The sequence below is a fragment of the Dromiciops gliroides genome, chromosome 5, assembly GCF_019393635.1.
Source record: "Dromiciops gliroides isolate mDroGli1 chromosome 5, mDroGli1.pri, whole genome shotgun sequence".
Classification (NCBI taxonomy): domain Eukaryota; kingdom Metazoa; phylum Chordata; class Mammalia; order Microbiotheria; family Microbiotheriidae; genus Dromiciops; species Dromiciops gliroides.
This window is the reverse complement of record NC_057865.1, coordinates 182,066,533-182,088,284: the sequence shown is the minus strand read 5'-3', so window position 1 is coordinate 182,088,284 and position 21,752 is coordinate 182,066,533. Positions and strand designations below refer to the sequence as shown.

Here is a 21,752-nt window from a genome sequence, read left to right as displayed (position 1 = left end):
TAAAATATATCTTTGCAAGAACAACTGATCTGGAAAATAGATTAAAGAGAAATAAGTCAAAAATTATTGAACTACCTAAAAACCATGCTAGGTGGTGCAATGGATAGAGCACCAGCCCTGGAGTCAGGAGGACCTGAGTTCAAATCCGGCCTCAGACACTTAACACTTACTAGATGTGTGACCTTAGGCAAGTCACTTAACCCCCAATTGCCTCACAAAAAAGAGCTTAGACTTCTGGCCACCAGGTCAATGGTTACCTTGTGTGATTTTTCTGTAAAACAGTCTTTCGGGTAAACATGGTTTTGGCATTCAGGTTACATGGCCAGCCTACAGGAATTGCAATACAGTTTGAATGCTTGGCAGTCCAGCTCTAGAGAGAATCTCAGTGTTTGGTATTTTATCTTGCTAAGTAATCTTTAGGATCTTCCTGAGACAATTCAAGTGGAGAAGGTTCAGTTTTCTGGCACGGTGTTGATAGACTGTGCAGGTTTCATGGCCACATAACAGTGTAGTCAGCACAACACTTCTGTAAACCTTCAGTTTGTTATACACACTGATACCTCTTCTCTCCCATACTTTCTTTCAAAGCCTCCCAAACATGAAGATAGCTTTGACAATATGTGCTTCAAACTCACCTATGTGGACAGCCCTGGAGAGTGTATTTCCAAGGTGAGTTACATTTTCCATAGCATTCAAAATTTTTCCATTTATTGTGACCAATGGTTTCATGATGGCATGTTTGCATGGGTTCTAGATGAATGGTGATGCTCTCATGTGTTTCAGTCACTAACGGAGTGAAACAGGATTATATACTTACTCCTATGTTCTTCATCTTTCTGTGATGTTGTCAGATGCCCATACCCAGGATGAAAACATCATTAAGATCTTCTGCAATGATGGTAAACTATTTAACCTGAAAAGGCTATAAGCCAAGACCAAAGTAGAAGGGGAATTGGTTTGCAGATGATTTTTGGTTTTGGTGACTTGCCCAGGGTCACACAGCCAGTATGTGTCAAGTGTCTGAGGCCGGATTTGAACTCAGGTCTTCCTGACTCCAGGGCCAGTGCTCTATCCACTGCACCACCTAGCTGCCCCTTGCAGATGATTTTTGCACTCAGTGCAGCCTCTGAGGCTAAGATGCAACAGAGTTTGTGGCCTGTGCTAATTTTGGCTTGACAATCAACACCAAGAAAATAGAAGTTCTCTGCCAGCCATACTGCACCATCCCCATGAGGATGGTGGTACTCTCAAGATAAATAAGGACATTAGGAATACGGGAGAATTTGAAGAGAAATAGAATGAATTCATTTTATGACATGTTGAATTTTGGCATTTCTAATGGGCAATTGGGGATGTAAGATGAAAGTCTTGTAATGGAGACTGATAAAAATCCATTGGATAGAGAGGAAGATAATTAGGAGAGAGAATGTCACAAAAATCTAGAAAGAAGAGAGTATTAAGGATGAATGATCAAAAGGCTATCCAAGAGGGGCAGCTAGGTGGAGCAGTGGATAGAGCACCGGCCCTGGAGTCAGGAGTACCTGAGTTCAAATCTGGCCTCAGACACTTAACACTTACTAGCTGTGTGACCCTGGGCAAGTCACTTAACCCCAATTGCCTCACTAAAAAAAAAAAAAGGTTATCTAAGAGCTACAGAAAGGTCAAGAAGGATGAAAAGTGAGAAAAGGCCATTAGATTTGGTAACTTCCTAACCAATCAGTAGACACATCTTTTAAATTAAAAGTATTGATAATTAAGAGATCAGTAGTAACTCTGGAGAAAACAGTTTCATTTGAATGTAAATGTAGGCTAGAATGTACAGAGTTAAGAAGAGATTGAAAGGAAAGGAAGTGATATAGTCACTGTTCTCTTAAAGTTTGGTATACCATAGGGCTTTCTTCCAGGTTTTCTTCTCTACTCTTTCTATATTCTTTCTTTTGATGATCTTATTAATTTTAGTGGGTTCAACTATAATCCAAATTTACATTGTCTACTTTCACATTTCTAACTTTCTGGTGTACATCTCCCACAGGCATAATAAAAATCAATATATCCAAAATTAAACTTGTTATCTTTCCCCTTAAACTTTTTACTCTTTCTAACCTCCTTATTTCTACCAAAGCACTACCATTCTTTTTTAGCACTATCATTCTTATAGCTATTCTAGTTCCCAACCCAAGAGTTGTCTTCAATTCTTCATTATCTTTAATATCTCTTAACCAATCGGTTGACACATTTAAAAAATTCTTTTTAACATTGTTCACATCTGTTCTTTTCTCTCTACTAACACCACAGTCATCCTAGCCTAGGACTTCATCACTTCTCACTTTGATTATTCCAAAAAGCATTCTATTAATCACATTCCAGCCAGTCTCTACCTTCTCGAACCCACTGTCCATAAGCTCTAGAATTAATATTCCCAAAATCCAGTTCTGATCATGTCACAACTTTACTCAAGGATTTTTATTTTATTTAGTTTTCAGTTTAGAATTTTATTTTCATGTGAGATTTCACCCCATTCTGCCACTCCCCTATCCCCTCCCCCAGTGTATTCCTCTCCCCCCTCAATTTTACCCCCAAAACGTCATCATGGGGTGGCTAGGTGACACAGTGGAAAAAGCACCCACCCTGGGCCCAGGAGGACCCAAGCCCAAATTCAGCCTCAAACACAAGACACTCAATAACCCTGACCACCCCCCCCCCAAGAAAAAGAGAAAAACAGGTATCATCCCTTCATAATCATTTCCCACCTGTGCTTTCTGTGTAAATTTATTCCTATCATCTGCCCTAATACTCAGAAGTCTCTTATGATTTAGACATATCATCTTCCCATTAGGAATGTAAACATGTTAACCTTTTATAACATCTCTCATAAGTTCTTTTTCCTGTTTATCTTTTTATGCTTCTCTAGGGTCTTGCATTTGAAAGTCAAATTTTCTATTCAGTTCAGGTCTTTTCATCACAAATACCTGAAAATGATTTTTCATTGAAGTCCCATTTTCCCCCTGAAAGATTATACTCAGTTTTATTGGATAGGTGATTTTTGGTTGTAAACCCAATCCCTTTGCCCTCTGGAATATCATATTTCATGCCCTCCAATCCCTTTAATGTAGAAGCTGCTAGAACCTGTGCTATCCTTACTGTGGTTCCACAGTATTTGAATTGCTTCATTCTGGCTGCTACTCAAGGATTTTTAATGACAGCCTATTGCCTTTAGGTGAAAATACAGCCATTTTCATGACATTTAAAGCCCTTCTCCAATAAATTTTTTCTTTATGGATTATTATTCTCCCTCACATATACTACATTCCAGTCAAATTGGCCTATTTTCTGTTCACTATGAATAATATTGCACGTCATGAGTCCATGCCTTTGTCCTGGCTGTCCTCCAGACATGAAATATTCTTCCTGCTTTTTCCTTATACAACTCCTAGCTTTTTTTCAAGGTTCAGCTCATATGTATAAGGATTAGATTTGTGATTTCACTGGGGAAGGTCACCAGAGGAACTTCCTCTACCAATATAACTACTCTGAAGCTAAATGATTTAAAGAATTTCCTAGAGCAGAGGTTCCTAACATACCACAATATTCTACAACACTCCAGAGTACAGTCCAAACTACATTAAAATGTAACTGGGAAATATTTAACAAAATAAATAAAAATACAATGGAAAATAATAACAATAAAAATAATAAAACAGAATTAATACATGGTTTTATAAGTCAATATATACACCCACATAAGGGTTAGTGATCCCTATTTCTATTTGAGTTTGACACCACTGTCCTAGAATTTTGAGAGTTAAAGTGAATAGGGTTCACACAACTAGTTTTTAATCAGTGGAAAAACTTGGACACAGGTCTTCCTGACAATGAGGTCAGATTTATTTACATTCTATTTATTACACACTATACTGCCTTTCATGCATGTACATACAGGGTGAAAGATACACAGATACTCACACACCTATTAATACACACATTTTTTTTTAAATATGTTGTATCCTCTAAGTAGAATTTGAATTCTTTGAAGACAGAAACTGTCTCCCTTTTCCCTCTGTATTTGCAGTACCCAGTATAGTACCTGGCACATAGCAAACAATAAATTGTCTTTCAATTGCATTGAATTGAATTTTGACCTTTAAAAAGTTGATGGTCAATTTGAATACAGCTGATTTACAAATGAATTCCGAGTCAGTAAATCCACTGAAGTATCAGCATTAAAGCATTATTGTTTTCCTTCAAGTTCCATCTATAATTGCTCTTGGCGTGATCTGATTTAATTAAGTCACATTTCAAGTTTTCTCCTGGCTCATTTTCCGTTCCACAGCTTTTTACTTTTGAGGCTATAATGCATATTATCTTTAGTCATCTTCTTCCTTGATGATTTGCACATGGGCAGTATACTCCAAACCAATGTTGCCTTTGGCTGCTACATCTCTATGCTTGACAAGGAGATCAAATGTTTGTCAGAAGTGGTTTCTGAGATCTTTTTACCTCTTTTAAGGTGATTACTTTACATTGGTTATACTTCCCTAAGAAATAATGAACCCATGTCCTCATTTTTATACATTTCCCATTTATCAGAATCAATAGAATCTGATGGAGGTCAAGCCAGATCTTTTGTAGCTGCATGAATAAACTTTTTCTTATTTTAGCCTTTCTTTTAATTTGGTGTTATAATGAAGAGAACGGTGGACTCAGAGCCAGGGAATCTAAGTTCAATCCTTGGCTTAGATGTCTACTAGAGGGGTAACTATGAGAAGTTGCTTAATGATTTAGTGTCTTAGTTTCCTTATTTATATGATAGGGAAAATATCGTTATTCTCCTTAGGTGATGAGGTCCTTCAGATATTTTTTTGTGAATGATTATGCTGATTCCTTAATTGCAGAACCTTCTGAGATCCATAATCTTTTTATTCTTGTTTAGAATTTTATTTTCCAAATTACATGTAAATTTCTTTGACATCAATTTTATAAAACTTTGTGTTACAACTTCTCTTCCTCCCTCCCTTCCTACCCCCCACTCTCAAGAACTCAAGCAATTCAATATAAGTTATACATGAGTAGTCATGGAAAATATCTCCACATTAGCTAGGTTGGGAGAAAAAAACAGGTAAAAACAAAACTTCAGATTAAGGAACTGTAAAAAAAATATGCTTCAATCTGTTTTCAGATACCATCAGTTCTTTCTCTGTAGATGGATTGCAATTATCATAAGTCCTTCAGAGTTACATTGGATCATTGCATTGCTGAAAATAACCACATGCTTCCCAGCAAATCATCTTACACAACTGCTGTTATTTTGTATACAGTACATTTCACTCTGCTTCAGTTCATGTAGGTCTTTCCAGGCTTTTCTGATAGCATCCTGTTTATCATAACTTTTATATAGTACCTTAAACTTGACAAAACATTTTATTCACAATAGACCAGCAAAGTAGGTACCTTATGTTTTGCCATTTGTAAGGAATTAATTTTGATTTAGGGTTTCCATGACCACATCTTTGCTTCATTATGGTTAGACTTAAAAGATGTAATCTTGAAAAGCCATGCCACGTTAGCATCCAGAAGCTGGCCAGCTTGGAGCTGTAGAGCCACCTGTTAGTTCTGTCAATCAAAGTTTCCAGCCAATTAGCTGGGGCTGGGTGTGCAGATGGCCCTGTTTTCCGGTTTTCACAGAAGTTTTTGGGAGGAAGCTGGGGAGGAGAGCGGGCACTCTGGCATGTGGGAGAGAGGGAGAGAGATGCTGGTGTGGTGGTTCTCCTTGGAACTTCAGATTCCAGGTGGTGGTGAATTTGTGTTGTTGAGGTGAGGCTAGCTCTTTGGAGCTAGCTGAGCTGGAGGCAGGTTCAGAGTGCCTGGGACCTTTTTACCCCACAGATTTAGATTCTAATCATCTAGGAAGCAGGTCATATTTTTTTCCTTCCCCTATTCCCTTTCTCATTGTCCTTAGCTCTATTAACCTCACTTGTGTTTTAAATTTGTTCTCGTTAATAAAACCTGTTTTGTTTCTGGAAAAGAGGCTGTTAATCTCCTTTCTTACCCCAATATTATGATGAGCCACCCAATTAACCCTCCCCATACTAAATTTGGCCCTTACACATTATAGTCAATCATCATAACTATTTCCCTCCAACCTATTCTCTTCCCAAGATATTTACTCTATTTTCTATCTTCTTTTACCCTATTTCTCCTCAAAAGTGTTTTGCTTCTGACTGTTCCCTCCCCCGCTCTGCTGTCCCTTCTTTCACCCTTCCCTCCTTATCCTCTTTCCCTCCTACTTTCCGGCAGGGTTAGATAGATTAATCCTTCCAATTGGGTGTATATGTTATTTCCTCCTTGAGCCCACTCTGATGAGATTAAGGTCTTTGAGCTAATTCTGTGTTCTAAATTTTTCTTCCTCCCTCCCTCCCTATGAAATCAAGTAATTCAATATAAGTCATACATGTGCAGTTAGGCAGACCATCTTCACCTTCCTTGAAAGTGTTTTGCATTTTACTCTTCCTCCCCCAATCTGCCCTTCCTTCTTTCCGTCTTCTCCTCCCACCCTGCCTTATCTCCTTCTCCTCCCACTTTCCCTAAGGGCAAAATATGTTACTATACCCACTTGAGTATGTATATTATTCCCTCTTTGAGCCAATTCTGATTATAATAAGGTTCATTCATTCCCCACTCCTTCCCCCCCCTTCCCCTCTCCTCCATAAGCTTTTTTCTTGTTTCCTTCATGTGAGCTACTTCTCCCCAGTCCACCTCTCCCCTTCTTCTTCCCCCAGCACATTTATCCAACCCCTCAACCCTATTGTAAAGATGTCATCATGGGTTATCTAGGTGGCACAGTGGACAAAGCACCAGCCCTGGACCCAGGAGGCGCTGAGTGCAAATCTGGCCCCAGACATAAGACCCCCCCCAGCCTTCCCCACAAAGAACAAGGATAAACAAAAAATAAATGATTTACAGACAGCATCCCTTCATATTCAGTTCAGACCTGTGTCTTCTAAGTGTATTTCCTTCAGCTACCCTAATACTGAGAAAGTTCTTATGAGTTTGAAGTGTTATGTTCCTATGTAGGAATGTAAACAGTTTAATCTTTTAATAGCCCTCATGATTTCTTTTTCCTGTTTACCTTTTTATGCTTCACTAGGGTCTTGTATTTGAAAGACACATTTCCTTTTCAGTTCAGGACTTTTCATCACAAATGCCTGAAAGTCCTCTTTTTCACTGAAGTCCCATTTTTCCTCTGAAAGATTATAATAAATTTTGCTGGGTATGTGATTCTTGGCTGTAGTCCTAGTTCCTTTGCCTTCTGGAGTATTATATTCCATGCCCTCTGGTCCTTTAATGTAAATGCTGCTAGATCTTGTTTTATCCTTACTGTCGCTCCACAGTATTTGAATTCCTTTTTTCTAGCTGCTTGTAACATTTTCTCCTTGACCTGGGATCTCTTTAATTTGGCTATAATATTCCTGGAAGTTTTCCTTTTGGGATCTCTTTTAGGAGGTGATTGGTGGATTCTTTCCATTTCCATTTTACCTTCTCCTTCTAGAATATCAGGGCAATTTTCTCTGACAATTTCTTGAAAGATGCTGTTTAAACTATTATTTTGGTAGTGGTTTTTAGGTAGTCTAATGATTTTCAATTTATCTCTCCTGGTCCTATTTTCTAGGTCAGCTGTTTTTCCAAGGAGATATTTCATATTGCCCTCCATATTTTTATTCATTTGGAATTTCTTTACTGTGTCTTGGTTTCTCATAAAGTCACTAGCTTCCATTTGTTCAATCCTAATTCTTAGGATATTATTTTCTTCTGAGAGCCTTTGTATCTACTTTTCCATTTGACTTTTGAAGCTATTGACTCTTTTCTCATGACTCTCATACATTGCTTTCATTTCGATTTCCATTCTTTCCTCCATCTCTCTAAATCTTCTTTCTGTCTGTCCTACTTTCTCTTCAAAGTCTCTTTTGAATGTTTCCATGGCCTGAGACCAATTCATATTTTTTGGAAGCTTTGGATGTAGGGGCCCTGAAGTTGTTATCCTCTTCTGAGGGTGTACCTTGATCTTCCTGGCTGCTAAAGAAACTTTCTATAGTTCTCAACTTTCTATGTTGGCTCATCTTACCATCTTTTACTTGACTTTTAACTTCATCTTACAGTGGGGCTCTACTTCCAAGCTACACTATCCCAAAGCTTCAGAGGGTCCCAGGTGTTTCAGTTTGAGGGAGGGCAGGTTTTTCTCTCACCTGGCCTGTTCTCTGGTCTGAAGATAACCTCAAGCCAACTTGCTAATTAACCAGCCAGCAGAACTTTGTGTGCTATGGTGGTTCTTATCTCTGAGGAGCCTGAGCCCCTCCACCACCTGGGCCTCCCACTGGTCAAGATTTCTTCCTGGTTCCCTGCTGGGGTGGGACAGCCAAATTCCTCCTTAGGTCCTGCAGACACCCCTGTATTTTATTCATTTGGATTTGCTTTACTGTGTCTTGGTTTCTCATAAAATCACTAGCTTCCCATTTGTTAAATCCTTAGTTTTAGGCAATTATTTTCAATCTGAGAGCTTTTTTATCCCTTCTTCCCCCTCCTCCACTCCCCCCCCTCACAAGCCAGCTGTTCAGCCCTCTCCCCAGACCACAAACTACATTCCAGAAGATACTGGTGCTACAGGTGATTTGGAGGCTTGGGGGTAAGTTCTTCTGGTGGGGTTGAGGAGTTGGACTCTTCTCACAGCCCAGCACAACCCCCTTTAATCTGTATTTGACTGGAAAATAATCTCAGCTCATCTTTTTGTGGGTTTTACTGCTCCAGGGGTTGTTTTATTCCTGTTTTTTGGGTAATTTGAGATCAACAACCTTTTAAAGGATTTTTTCCTGACACAGGAAAAGTTAAGTGAATGAAGAATTTTTCTTGTACAGTCTATGATATGCAGTTGATTGTATAGTCCACAGAGATCATCCATCAGCCATGTTACCTTGGACAGACACTGCAAATGAACAATGAGATCTGAAAATTGAATAGGAGGAGGAGGCAGGTCTGCTGAATTACCTTTAGGGAAATTCACAGTTCTTGTGATCACCTCAAGTCTCTTCCTGAATCAAGAATCCACATTTTTTAAAAATGGTATTCTTCTAATGATGTCATAAGCTCATTGTAAGTAGGGATTGTTTCATTCTTTGAACTTGTATCCTTAGCAATTAGCCCAGTGCCTGGCACATGATACATATTTCACAAATACTTGTTGAATGAAGGGAGAGTATTCCAGGCACAGGGGACAGTCTGTGCAGAGGCAGGGATGTAGAGATTGGAAGGTTCATGCACAGGGAATAACAAGTAAGCCACTTTGGCTGGAATGTAGAGTGTATAAAGGGGAGTAATGTGAAATCAGTGTGGAAAGTAGACTGATTCCAGATCATAAAGCCCTTTAAAAAGCTGACAAGATTCTAGAGGTGATAGGGAACTGCTGAAGCTCTTTGAGAAAAAGGAGATGGGGATGACATGGTTACTACAAATGTATAGTATCCAATCTCTACTTAGAAGCAGTATGACATAGAGTTGGCCCAAAGGTCAGGAACCAGTCAGTATGATTGTGTAACTTCCTCCATTAGTATTAAATATATATTAGTAATAATTGTTAGCATTTGTATAGTGTTTTAAGGTTTGCAAAGTGCTTTACAAATATCATCTCATTTTAATCTTGACAATAACCCTGGAAATTATATACATTTTTAGGTCCCATTTTATAGGCGAGAAAACTAAGGCACAGAGAGGTTCAATGACTTGCCAAGGATCACTGAGCTAGTTAAGTTCCCAAGACCTTTGATCTCAGGTCTTCCTCACTTGAAGATCAGCACTCTGCCACCTAGTGGCCTCTCTCATGAAACTAAGATCCCAAAAAAGCAGAGAGTGGAAATAATATATGGTAGGTATTTGTCAAGGCATGAGAAGGGGGCAAGGGATTTGAGAGTATATGACAGGCACTGCAAGAACAATATTTTAAGGTGAGAAAAGTGAAGCCAGAGGAATGTTAAAAGAAATGGGAAACTAAGGAGCGATGGAGTGACTAGTAGTCACAATTAAAGTAAAAAATACATTTTGGAAGAGAGTCTATGGCTTGAGAGAGGCATTTCAGAGTTTGGATGATGTAAGTTGAATAGTTATGAAAGATGGTGAGTTCACTATCTCTAAGTGAGGCAAATTTGGAGGTGACAAAGCATCACAATAAATGTAGTTTTCGTTAATCACACAATGAAACCATTTATTTTATTTCAGTGCTTTGAGTAGAACTCATTGACCAGTTTTCCATTTACCTGCAGATCTTTTATGTCTTCTGATTTCATTCATAGTGAGGTTGGCTATATCAATGTCGTTCATGTTCAAATTTGTTTTTTCTTTGGACAAATCTATCTTATTTAGATGGCCAACAGTTCAGTTACCTTTTGTTTGTTTTTTTTTTTTTTGGGGGGGGGGGCAGGGCAATGGGGGTTAAGTGACTTGCCCAGAGTCACACAGCTAGTAAGTGTCAAGTGTCTGAGGCAAGATTTGAACTCAGGTACTCCTGAATCCAGGGCCAGTGCTTTTTCCACTGCGCCACCTAGCCACCCCTCAATTAACTTTTATAGATAATCAAAAAATTACTCCTTACATTTGCCAGTGCCACTGAGGAAGTATAAGGAGATAACTTGGGACTAAAAGTAATTTTCTATTTTTCTTTCTTTCACAAGTTACCATGACCAAAGATTTAATCACAGTTGCAATTCTGCTGATAAAACCCTGTCTGTAATTTGTTAGTTTGGTTCTCAGAGAGCAGGCAGAATTAATTTCTGGGACCCTGCTTAAAAGTCTTTTTATCTGCTTATAATCTTTCAGAGAGTTTCTTATACTGCCATAATCTTTAAAAACTTAGATTCATAGGGCAGCTAGGTGGCACAATGGATAGAACACTGGCCCTGGATTCAGGAGGACCTGAGTTCAAATCCGGTCTCAGACACTTGACACTTACTAGCTGTGTGACCCTGGGCAAGTCACTTAATCCCAATTACCTCACCAAAAAAAAATTAGATTCACTTCTGTATTGTGGTGAGATATCAGGACTTTTGTAGACTACCTCAAAAAACATTTGGAAAGGGTAGGAAAGATTGAATAAGAAAGGAAAAGGTAAGAAGAGATGAAGTCAAGCAGAGATCACTATTAGAAACAAAAGAAAAGCATCTTAACTGGTATGACCATATTGATAAAATATATGAAGACAAAAAAGCAAGATAAGTAGAGAAAATTAGCCTACAGAGAATTAGGGCTGACATTTAAAGACCATATTAAAATGATATTTAAATATAAGAATAAGTTGGGGTAGGGAGTGAATTAAGCTGAACTTAGTGCCGCGAAAAATGGAAGAACAAGAACAATAACAGAATTTAAGAGTTTTAAGAGTTCTTAAAGATCATTTAAAAAAGATCATTTAGGGCAAGTATATAAATTCTCAAAATCCTTATTCTAATTTTAAATTCTTAAAAACCATAAGGATGAGAAAAATTAAGTGATTTGTCTTTTAAAAATTATTTATTTTATGACTACAGTAATCTAGTATATGACAAACCCAATGATTTAAGGTTTTGGAACAACTCATCATTTGACAAAAACTGCTGGGAAAACTGGAAAACAGTATGGCAGAAACAAGGTATAGGGTAACATCTCACACCTTATAATAAAATAAGATCAAAATGGGTATATGATTTACACATAAAGGGTGATACAATAAGCAAAGTAAGAAAGCCTGGAATTGATTATCTGTGAGATTTATGAACAGGGGAAGAATTTAGGACTAAAGAAGATAAAGAAAGCATTACAAATTATTAAATAAATAATTTTGATTATATAAAATTAAAAAGCTTTTGTACAAACAAAACCAATGTAACCAAAATTATAAAGAAAGCAGAAAACTCGGAATGAATTTTTCCAACAAGTATCACTGATAAAGGCCTCATTTCTCAAATATATAGAGAACAGAGTCAAATTTATAAAAATACAAGTCATTCCTCAATTGATAAATGGTCAAAAGATATGAACAGGCAGTTTTCAGACAAAGAAAGCAAAGCTAACTATATCTATTTGAAAAAATGCTATAAATCATCATTGATCAGAGAAATGCAAATTAAAAGAATTCTGAGGTACTATCTCACACTTATCAGAGTGTCTAATATAATAAAAAAGGATGTTGGATGTTGGAAGGGATATGGGAAAACTGGGACACTAATCCACTGTTGGTGGCATTGTGAACTCATCCAACCATTCTGGAGAGCAATTTGGAACTATGCCAAAAGGCTATAAACCTGTGCATACCCTTTGATCCAGCAATACCACTTCTGGGCTTATATACCAGAGACATCCCCCCAAAGAGAAAAAGACCTATTTGTACAAAAATATTTAGAACAGCTCTTTTTGTGGTGGCTAGGAATTGGAAATAAAAGGAATGTCCATCAATTGGGGAACAGCTAAAGAATCTGTGTTATATGATGGTGATAGAATGTTATTGTGCTATAAGAAATGACAAACAGGATGATTTTAGAAAAGCCTGTATGAACTGTATGAACTTGTATGAACTGATGTATAGTGAATTGAGCAGAATCAATAGAACATTGTGCACAGAGACAGCAATATTGTTTGATGAAGAATTGTGAATGAACTTAACTACTCTTAGTAATGAAATGATCCAAGACAATCCCAAAGGCCTAATTATGAAGCATACTATCCACCTCCAAAGAAAGAATTGATATCCATTGAACACCTACTGAAGCATGCTATTTTTCACTTTAATTCTTTTATATCTTTTTATTCAAGTTTTCTTATACAAAAATGACTAAAATGGTAATGTTTTACATAATTGCACATGTGTAACCTATATCTGATTGTTTATTGCCTCAGGGAAAGGGATTGAGGGGAGTAAGGACAGAATTTGGAACTCAAAACTTTAAATAAAAATGTTTATCAAATAAAATTATTTATTTGAACATTCTTTTTTTCTTAAATTATTTTTCCAAAATTCCCTGCCTCCCTCCTACACCCTTTACTGCCCAATGAGTGTGCAAGCAATATGTCAATTATACATGAGAAAATCATGCAAAACGTGTTTCCATATTAGCCATATTTTTTAAAAGCAAGAAAAATAAAGAAAATGAGAACATTGTATTTAAATTTGCACTCAAATTTGATAAGTTCTCTCTCTTGAGGTAGATAGCATTTTTCATCAGGAGTTCTTTGGAAATATTTTGGATTATTGTATTTATCAGAGTAACCAAGTCTTTTGCAATTGATCATCATTACAATATTGCTATTACTGTTCTGCTGAGTTCACATGTCTTCTCATGTTTTTCTGAAACCACCCCCTTTATCATTTCTTATAGCACAATAGTACACCATCAAAAACATGTTACAACTTGTTCATCTATTCCCCAGCTGATGAGCACTAATTTTATTTCTATTTCTTTGCCACCACAAAAAGAGCTGCTATAAGTTTTTTTGTACATATAAGTCATTTTCCTTTTCCTCTGATCTCTTTGGGATACAAACATAGTAGTGATGATATTGCTAGGACAAAGGGTATGCTCAGTTTTTTTGCCCTTTGGGCATAGTTCCAAATTGTTTTCCACAGTGGTTGGAATAGTTCATTAGTATACCTATTTTTAAGCTCATCCCCTGTAGTACTTGTAATTTCTGATAGGTATAAGGGGGCACTCAGTGCAGTTTTGATTTGCCTTTCTCTAATCAATAATGGTTTGGATCATTTTTATATGATTATAGATAACTTTGATGTTTTCTTCAGAAAACCATCTGTCCATATCCTTTGACTATCTATCATTTGGAGAATGGCTATTATTTTTATAAATTTCACTCAGTTTTATACTCTATACTCAGTACACATTGGGAGAACAAGGTCTTTATTTGAGAAACATGTTGTAAAATATTGTGATATTACTCCATGGTCTGATACCTTTTAGGAAAATGTAGTTTCTCTGATTATCTCTTTAATTAGGTCTATTTTTGCTATTGCTTTGTCTAAGATCATGATTGCTACCCTTGACTTTTTTACTTCCACTGAAGCATATTAGATTCTGTTCCAGCTCCTTAGTTTAACTCTGTGTGTGTTTTCTGATTCAAATGTTTCTCTTGTAAAAAACATATTGGTGGATTCTGGTTTCTAATCTATCTTGATACCTGCTTTCATTTTATGGGTGAGCTCATCCCATTCACATTCACAGTTATGATTATTGTGCATTCTAATCAATTCCATTATCCTCTCTTTCTTCCTCTTTCTTTTCATCCTGTCCCTCTTTAGATTCTAACCACTGGCTCACTTAATCCATCTTCCCCTTTACAATCCCCACCCCATTCTTATATCCCTTTATCCTTTAATTTCCCTATTGGAAAAGTTACATTTCTATATACAACTGACTGTGAATATATTTTTCCTTCTTTGAACCTATTCCTATGAGAGTGAGGTTCAAGCATTGCCTGTTTCCTCTTTTCCTCCCTCCACCTTAAAAACTCTTTCTTGTGTTCCTCTTTTATGCAAGAAAAAATTACCCAGTCTTTCTCTCCCTTCTCCCAAGGCATTGCTCTTTCTTTCCCCTTCATTTTTTTTTGGAGATCATTCCAAACTCACAACCATTATCTCTATCTATGTAAACTCCTTCTAACTGCCCTAATAATGGTGAAGTTCTTAAAAGTTATCTGTATCATTTTCCTGTATAGGAACACAAACAGTTTAACTTTTTGAGTCCCTTATGATTACTCTTTCATGTGTATTCTTTCATGTATGCTTCTCTTGAATCTCATGTTTGAATGTCACATTTGCTATTCAGTTCTGGTCTTTTCATCATGAGTTCTTGGAAGTTCTCTAGTTCATTAAATATCCATTTTTTTTTTACCCTGAAGAATTACACTCAGTTTTGTTGGACAAGTTATTCTTAATTATAATCCTAGCTCCTTTACCTTCCATAATATCATATTCCAAGCCCTGCACTGTCTTAAGATGAAAGCTGCTAAATCTTGTGTGATCCTGAATGTAGTTTCATGATATTTGACTTGTTTCTGACTACTTGAAGTAATTTTCTTTTTGATCTGGGAATTCTTGAATTTGGCTATAATATTTCTGGTAGTTTTCATTTTGAGATCTCTTTCAGGAGGTGATTGGTGCACTCTTTCATTTTGTATTTTACCATCTATATCTAAGATATCAGGGAGGTTTTTCTTTAATATTTCATGAAATATGATGTCTAGGCTCTTTCTTTGATCATGGCTTTCAGACAGTCCAATAATTCTTTGTTTTTGTTTTTGTTTTTTTTGCAGGGCAGTGAGGGTTAAGTGACTTGCCCAGGGTCACATAGCTAGTAAGTGTCAAGTGTCTGAGGCCGGATTTGAACTAGGTACTACTGAATCCAGGGCCAGTGCATTACCACTGTGCCATCTAGCTGCCCCAGTCCAATAATTCTTAAATTATATTTCCTTAACCTATTTACCAGGTCAGTTTTTTTTAATGAGATATTTCACATTCTCTTCTATTTTTCTTTCTTTTGACTTTGTTTTGTTTTTTATTTATATTTCATGGAGTCATTATCTTCCATTTGCTCAATTTTAATTTTTACCTTATTACCCATATCCCTTTTGTTTAGCAAGGGTATATTGAAAATCCAGCCCAAAGCTAAATGGAATGAATGAATGAAACATTTATTAACCCTTACAAGGTACAAAGCACTGTGATAAACTGGAGATACAAATAAAAAAAGTAAGAGAATCCCTGATTAATTAATTAATTAATTAATTAAGTGACTCTTAATTAGGGAGCTGACACATATGGACAGTTTCAGTTGCAAGTCAGAGGGAAAAGTCTTGTTGTCCTTAGAGTGCAGTAGCAAAGCAGATAATAATATATCTTCTTTCTTGGCTTTATTATTTTATTATTTAGCATTTTATTAAAAGTTTTGAGTTCTAAATTCTATCCCTCTGTCTCTTCCCTCCACTTCCCCTGAAGTGATAAGCAATCAGATACAGGTTATAAGTGTGCAATTGCATAAAACATTTCCATATTTGTCTTTTTTATATAAGAAGACTCGAATAAAAGTAAAAATTGAAGATAGTGAAAAGTACTATGCCTTAATCTGTGTTCAGTCAATATCAATTCTTTTGCTGGAGATGAAGAGCATGCTTCATCATTAGTCATTTGGGCTAAGAATAGCCAAGTCATTCACAGTTCTTCATCAAACAGTATTACTGTTATTGTGTACAATATTCTCATGGTTCTGTTCACTTCACTATACATCAGTTCATATACTTTTTTCAGTTCCTTCCTGTTTGTTATTTCTTCTAGCATAATAATATTCCATTACAATCGTATACCACAGCTTATTAAGTCATTTCCCAATTGATTTGCTCAAGTTTAATTTTTAAGGAATTAGTTTGCTCAGTGTTCTTTTGTACCTCTTTTACCATTTGACTGATTATGATTTTTAAGGTATTTTTGTTCTTCAGTGAATTTTTCTATATTTTTTTCCATTTGACCTATTCTGATTTTTAGGGAGTTATTTTCTTCAGTGAATTTTTATGCCTCTTTTACCATTTGTCTAGTTCTATTTTTAAGTTGTATTTTCTTCAGTATTATTCTCTTTTACCAAGCTTTTAACTCTCTTTTCATAATTTTCTTGCATCACTCTAATTTCTTTTTTAGAATTTTTCTAATACCAGTCTTATCTATTTCTTTAACAATTGCAGGAATTCTTGTTGGGCTTGGTTCCAATGAGTATTTTTCTTTGAGACATTTTTGGTAACTGTTTTCACTTTGTTATCTTCTTCTGAGTTTGTCTTGGTCTTCCCTGACACAATAGTAGCTTTATTATGGTCAAATTCTTTTGTTATTTGTTCATTTTTCCAGCCTATTTCCTTTTTAAAAATAATGAACATTTTTCATTTAAAGTTTTGATTTACAAATTTATTCCTCCTTATCTCCCTCTCAGCCCCCTCCCTGAGGCAATAAGCAATCAAATATAGGTTATACATGGAAAATTATGTAAAATATTACCATATTAGTCTTTTTGTACAAGAAAACTCGAATAAAAGAAAAAAATGAAAGAAAGTGAAAAATAGTATACTTCAGTATATGTTCAATCAATATTAGTTCTTTCTTTGGAGGTGGATAGTATAATGCATCATTAGTCCTTTGGGATTGTCTTGGCTCATTGTATTGCTGAAAACAGTTAAGTCATTCACAGTTCTTCATCAAACAATACTGCTGTTACTGTGTACAACATTCTCTTAGTTCTTTTCACTTCACTATAGATCAGTTCATACAAGTCTTTCCAGGCTGTTCTGAAATCATCTTTCTTGTAATTTCTTTTAACACAATAATATTCCATCACCATCATATACCACAGCTTGTTTAGCCATAACCCAATTGATAGGCATTCCTTTAATTTCCAGTTCTTAGCCAGAACAAAAGACAAGCCTATTTCTTGACTTTAAACTTTATACTAAAGTTGAGATCAGCTCACCTCAGGATGGGGAGTCACTATTCTGAACTTCAGGCTTTTTTGTGTTGCTCATTTCAGAGCTAGCTCAGGGGAGAGGATCATCAGAAAATTTTCAGTTTTTCCAGGGTGGTGTTATCTTGGCAGAGGTTTGGTCACTGTTGTCATGGTCTGAGCTCTGGTCTTTACCAAAGAAGTGCCCCTGGTCCCCTGTAGATCCATCTGCCCACACTAGAGCTTTTCTCTGCTTTGGTACTGTGACCAGGGCCCTTCTCCCTTGTTAGTGACCACCAGTTGTACCCAGTGCCAGAAAAAGTCCCCTGTAATCTCTTTCTAAGCAGTTGGCTGACCTAGTCCATGTCTCTGGGCTCAGAGCTCCTGGAGTTGCTCCTGCTATGGCTGCTGTCACTGCTGCTGAGACAACTTCCACATTCATTTTACAGATTTCCCCTGCCTAGCTATTTCCTTAAGTCAGAAAAATAATCTTATCCTGACTTTTTGTTGGCTGTGCCATTCCAAAATTTGATTTGAGGCAGTATTTTATAGTTGTTAGAAGGGGAATCAAATGATTAATCTTGGATCAAACAACTAGTTAGTGGAGCAGATTCTATTCATTCCCAAGTATTACTCTGCCTCTTCTCTCTTGGTTAGTTCTAACCTTCACTTAATAACTCTCCAGCAGTATAAATTTAAATTCTGGGCCTAGAACTCAAACTTTCTAAAAGTTTTATCCTTTGCTAACTAGAAACAAAGCTTTCCAGGGAAGATCTGTCTCATTTACTGTCTTTGCAAATACACACAACATACAGGAGATATTTAGGTGGCATTTATACCTTTTCTTTACATATGTAACTCTCTGTTCTAGGTATGTATCTTTAAAGTCTCTAAAGACTTTTGTGTCACACTACTAGATAAGTCATCTATTTAAAACCACAGGATAATGTTGAAATGTAAAAACAGGTTCATAACATGGAAAAATAACACAGAATGGTATTTCTTTTAGGTTCAGTATGAATTAGATCTTTCCTAGAGTATGCTATTCTGGCACCATAACAAAAATTATTCATGTATCTGAGCATGAAGAACTCATAAACAAGTGAAAACATGTAGAAATATTAAATCTTTTTTATAGATGACAAAATAGAAATGTCAGGGAAATATGCATAAAGGATTTAAATGGAAATGGAGATTAAATAATATAATCTTAAGTAATGAGTAGAAACAAAGCAAAATATTTAATTAATAAGCAAATGTGTTACTTATCAAATGAGATAAAATATTAAAGAGCTTTGGGAAGCTTAAAGTTCCATTACAATACTAGATATTATTGTAATTGTTGATAATAAGAACAAAAATTATAACATTAAATACAACATACCAAAATTTGTTTCAGGCAGTTAAAACAACTTTCACGGTAAAATTTATTCTCTTTAAACACATTTTTAAAAAATAGAGAAATAAATGATAAATGAAAGGGCCTGTCTTTCCTTTAAAGCTTCAGCAATACAGAAATTTGAGTAGGCACAGAGAGAGATTAATATAAAAATTTAAAATGGAAGAGAATTCATAGTAATTGGAGCAGGAACAAAGTAAAATAACAATCTCTTACACTCAATCTTATACCAACAAGATTGAAAACTTATATGAATGAATATTTACAAAAATATTAAATACTCCAAATAGTTAAATAGAAAATAGAGACTATAAACAGTCTGATTTTAGATAAATTGGACAAATCATAAATGAAGTCCTCAATGAAGAATGAAAATCACATCTGGTTTATATAAGTGAATTCATTCAAACATTTAAAGAATAAAGAACTCTTAAAGTATAAAAACTGTTTTCAAAGAAAGAAAAAGAAGACTCCCTATATGCGAGAATAAATATAGTCCTGATGCCCCAAACATGCAGAGGTAAAGAAAATAAATAAGACGATGAAATGATATCACTATTGGTATTGGTAAACTAATCAATAAAACACCTACAGAAGATGTTATAGGTATTCACTTTATCAAACTTAGATTTATATAAGAAATTTGAGAATAGTTTAGTATTTAAAAATTAAATCATAATAAATAATATTAATACCCAAATTACTCACATTATCATAACAATATATGTGCAGAGCCTTTGAAAAACTAAAGCATTCATCTATGTTAGTAGGCTTAAAAGCATAGTAATAAATGGAATTTTCTTTAGTATGATCAAAATACTTTATTTTAAACCAAGAGTTAGCACAATTTGTTAAGGAAAAATAATAGAACTTTTCCCAGTGAGATCAAGGGATAAAGAAAGGATGTAAATTATTTTTACTACTATTTGATGTAATGCTTCAAATTCTAGTTATAGTAACAGGATAAGAAGAAATTTGTAAAACTAGCTTTCTTTTTAGTTCAGTTTAGTCTTTGTTTTTTAGTCATGTCTGATTCTTCCTGACAGCATTGGGGTTTTCTTGGTGTGGTTTCCCATTTCCTTCTCTTGCTCTTTTTATAGCTGAGGAAATTAAAGCAAACACGGTTAAGTGATTTACCCAGGGTCACATTTGAGACTGGATTTGAACTCATAAAGATGAGCATTCTTGATTCCAAGGCCAGTCAGTGTTCTATCTACTACACCACCTAGCTGCCCATGTATCTGCATAGATAGAGGCAAATTTATATCTATTTATAGATAGTATGGTGGTTTTCCTAAAGGACTTAATTTTTAAAACAATTGAAAAAATAACTTTTACTAGTAAAATCAAAGCAAAAGACAGAGAAATTGTATTAAGACATTATAATCCCTTGATCTCCATAGTAGCAGTAAGGGTACATGAAGGATTCTTTTTAGACTTTAGACATGGGCTAAGGTGACTTCTCTCTTCTTTTGCAGCTGTAATGTTGCTTATGTAAGACAACAGACACATGGGCTACATAGGGGATCCTGAGCTTAAACTGGGGTACCTGGCTGCTGCTTCTGCTTATATTTCTTTCCTTGATTATAGGTGACAGAACAGTGATCTTGAGATGGATCTTTCTACCCTTGGAGATAACCTTGTGAGTTCAAGAAGTTGGGAGAACTTGGATCCTTCATCAGGAGAGTTTTCTTTACCCTTCTTTGAGATGACCACTGGCAGGAGGGTGATGAGTCCAATCTATTCCTTGCTTGCCAGAAGGCTTTGAGGAAGTTGTTCATATAGTAGAGAACTGAGGTAAAGAAAAATTTATCTTTAGTAGTCTTTTAAAGCACTTCATACTTTAATTTTTTGAGTATCAATTTCCAGGGATAGTAAAATATGAATTATGGGTTACCATATCATTGAAGTTTTTGTCAATATGTACCTATGAGTCTTTTATGTTTTAAGCATTTTGTGTATGTGTGGAAAATAAATATCTTTTCAATACCTTATATATACCGAATACACTAGACTTGAGATTTTTTTCTAAATCTAAGAGATTTTTTCCCATGTTGCCCCAGTATTGAATATAAGTCTAGATGTAGGGCTCCTTGGTGGCTAGAGGCATCTCCCCTCTCCCATCCTGGGCTGGTGCAGGTCTGTTAGTCACCTAATCAGATAGTGATCTTTTTTTTTTTTGTGAAGAAGGGAGTGTTTTTTTTCTATCTCAGATTCTTTCATAAGAAATTTGGATTTTACTATATTGTCTAATCTTCACAGTCATAAACTGAGCAAAAATGTCTGTAGGAAAAAATATAAAAAGCAAAAAAGGGAATTTCTAATATAATCTGATAACCTGAAATAAAAAAATTATTACTATATTGTTATTCCTGAAACTTTAAAATAAATAGAGCTTGAAGTGTGGGATTATTTGTGTTGAAAAGATGTTCAGAAGAACAAATCAATATTATTTTACATTATTGTTAGCTATGGCTTTATATAAAGATGTGATGAACTTGCTAGTTTGAAATCTGCAGGTACCTTTTGTGTCTGGAATTTAAATTATTCAAGGTATTACTTATAAAGTACAACATTCTTGAGGAATGGCTTTGATTTCTTCATTTCCTCAAGGTGTGGTTGAATCCTTCTCATTGAGGTAGAAGGGACCAAATGTTTTAAAATTTTTTTTTTTTTTGGCCGGGCAATGAGGGTTAAGTGACTTGCCCAGGGTCACACAGCTATTAAGTGTCAAGTGTCTGAGGCCAGATTTGAGCTCAGGTCCTCCTGAATCCAGGGCCAGTACTCTATCCACTGCGCCACCTAGCTGCCCCCCCTAACTCTTTTAAATAGTCTGTCTAACTCTTCTACTGTGT

General features: G+C 35.7%; 1 pseudogene; it reads right to left on the bottom strand.

Annotated features, from left to right (window-relative positions):
* Window positions 1-10,362, bottom strand: part of LOC122728879 — a 35,694-nt pseudogene extending 25,332 nt beyond the window's left edge.
* Window positions 10,363-21,752: the final 11,390 nt, after the last annotated feature.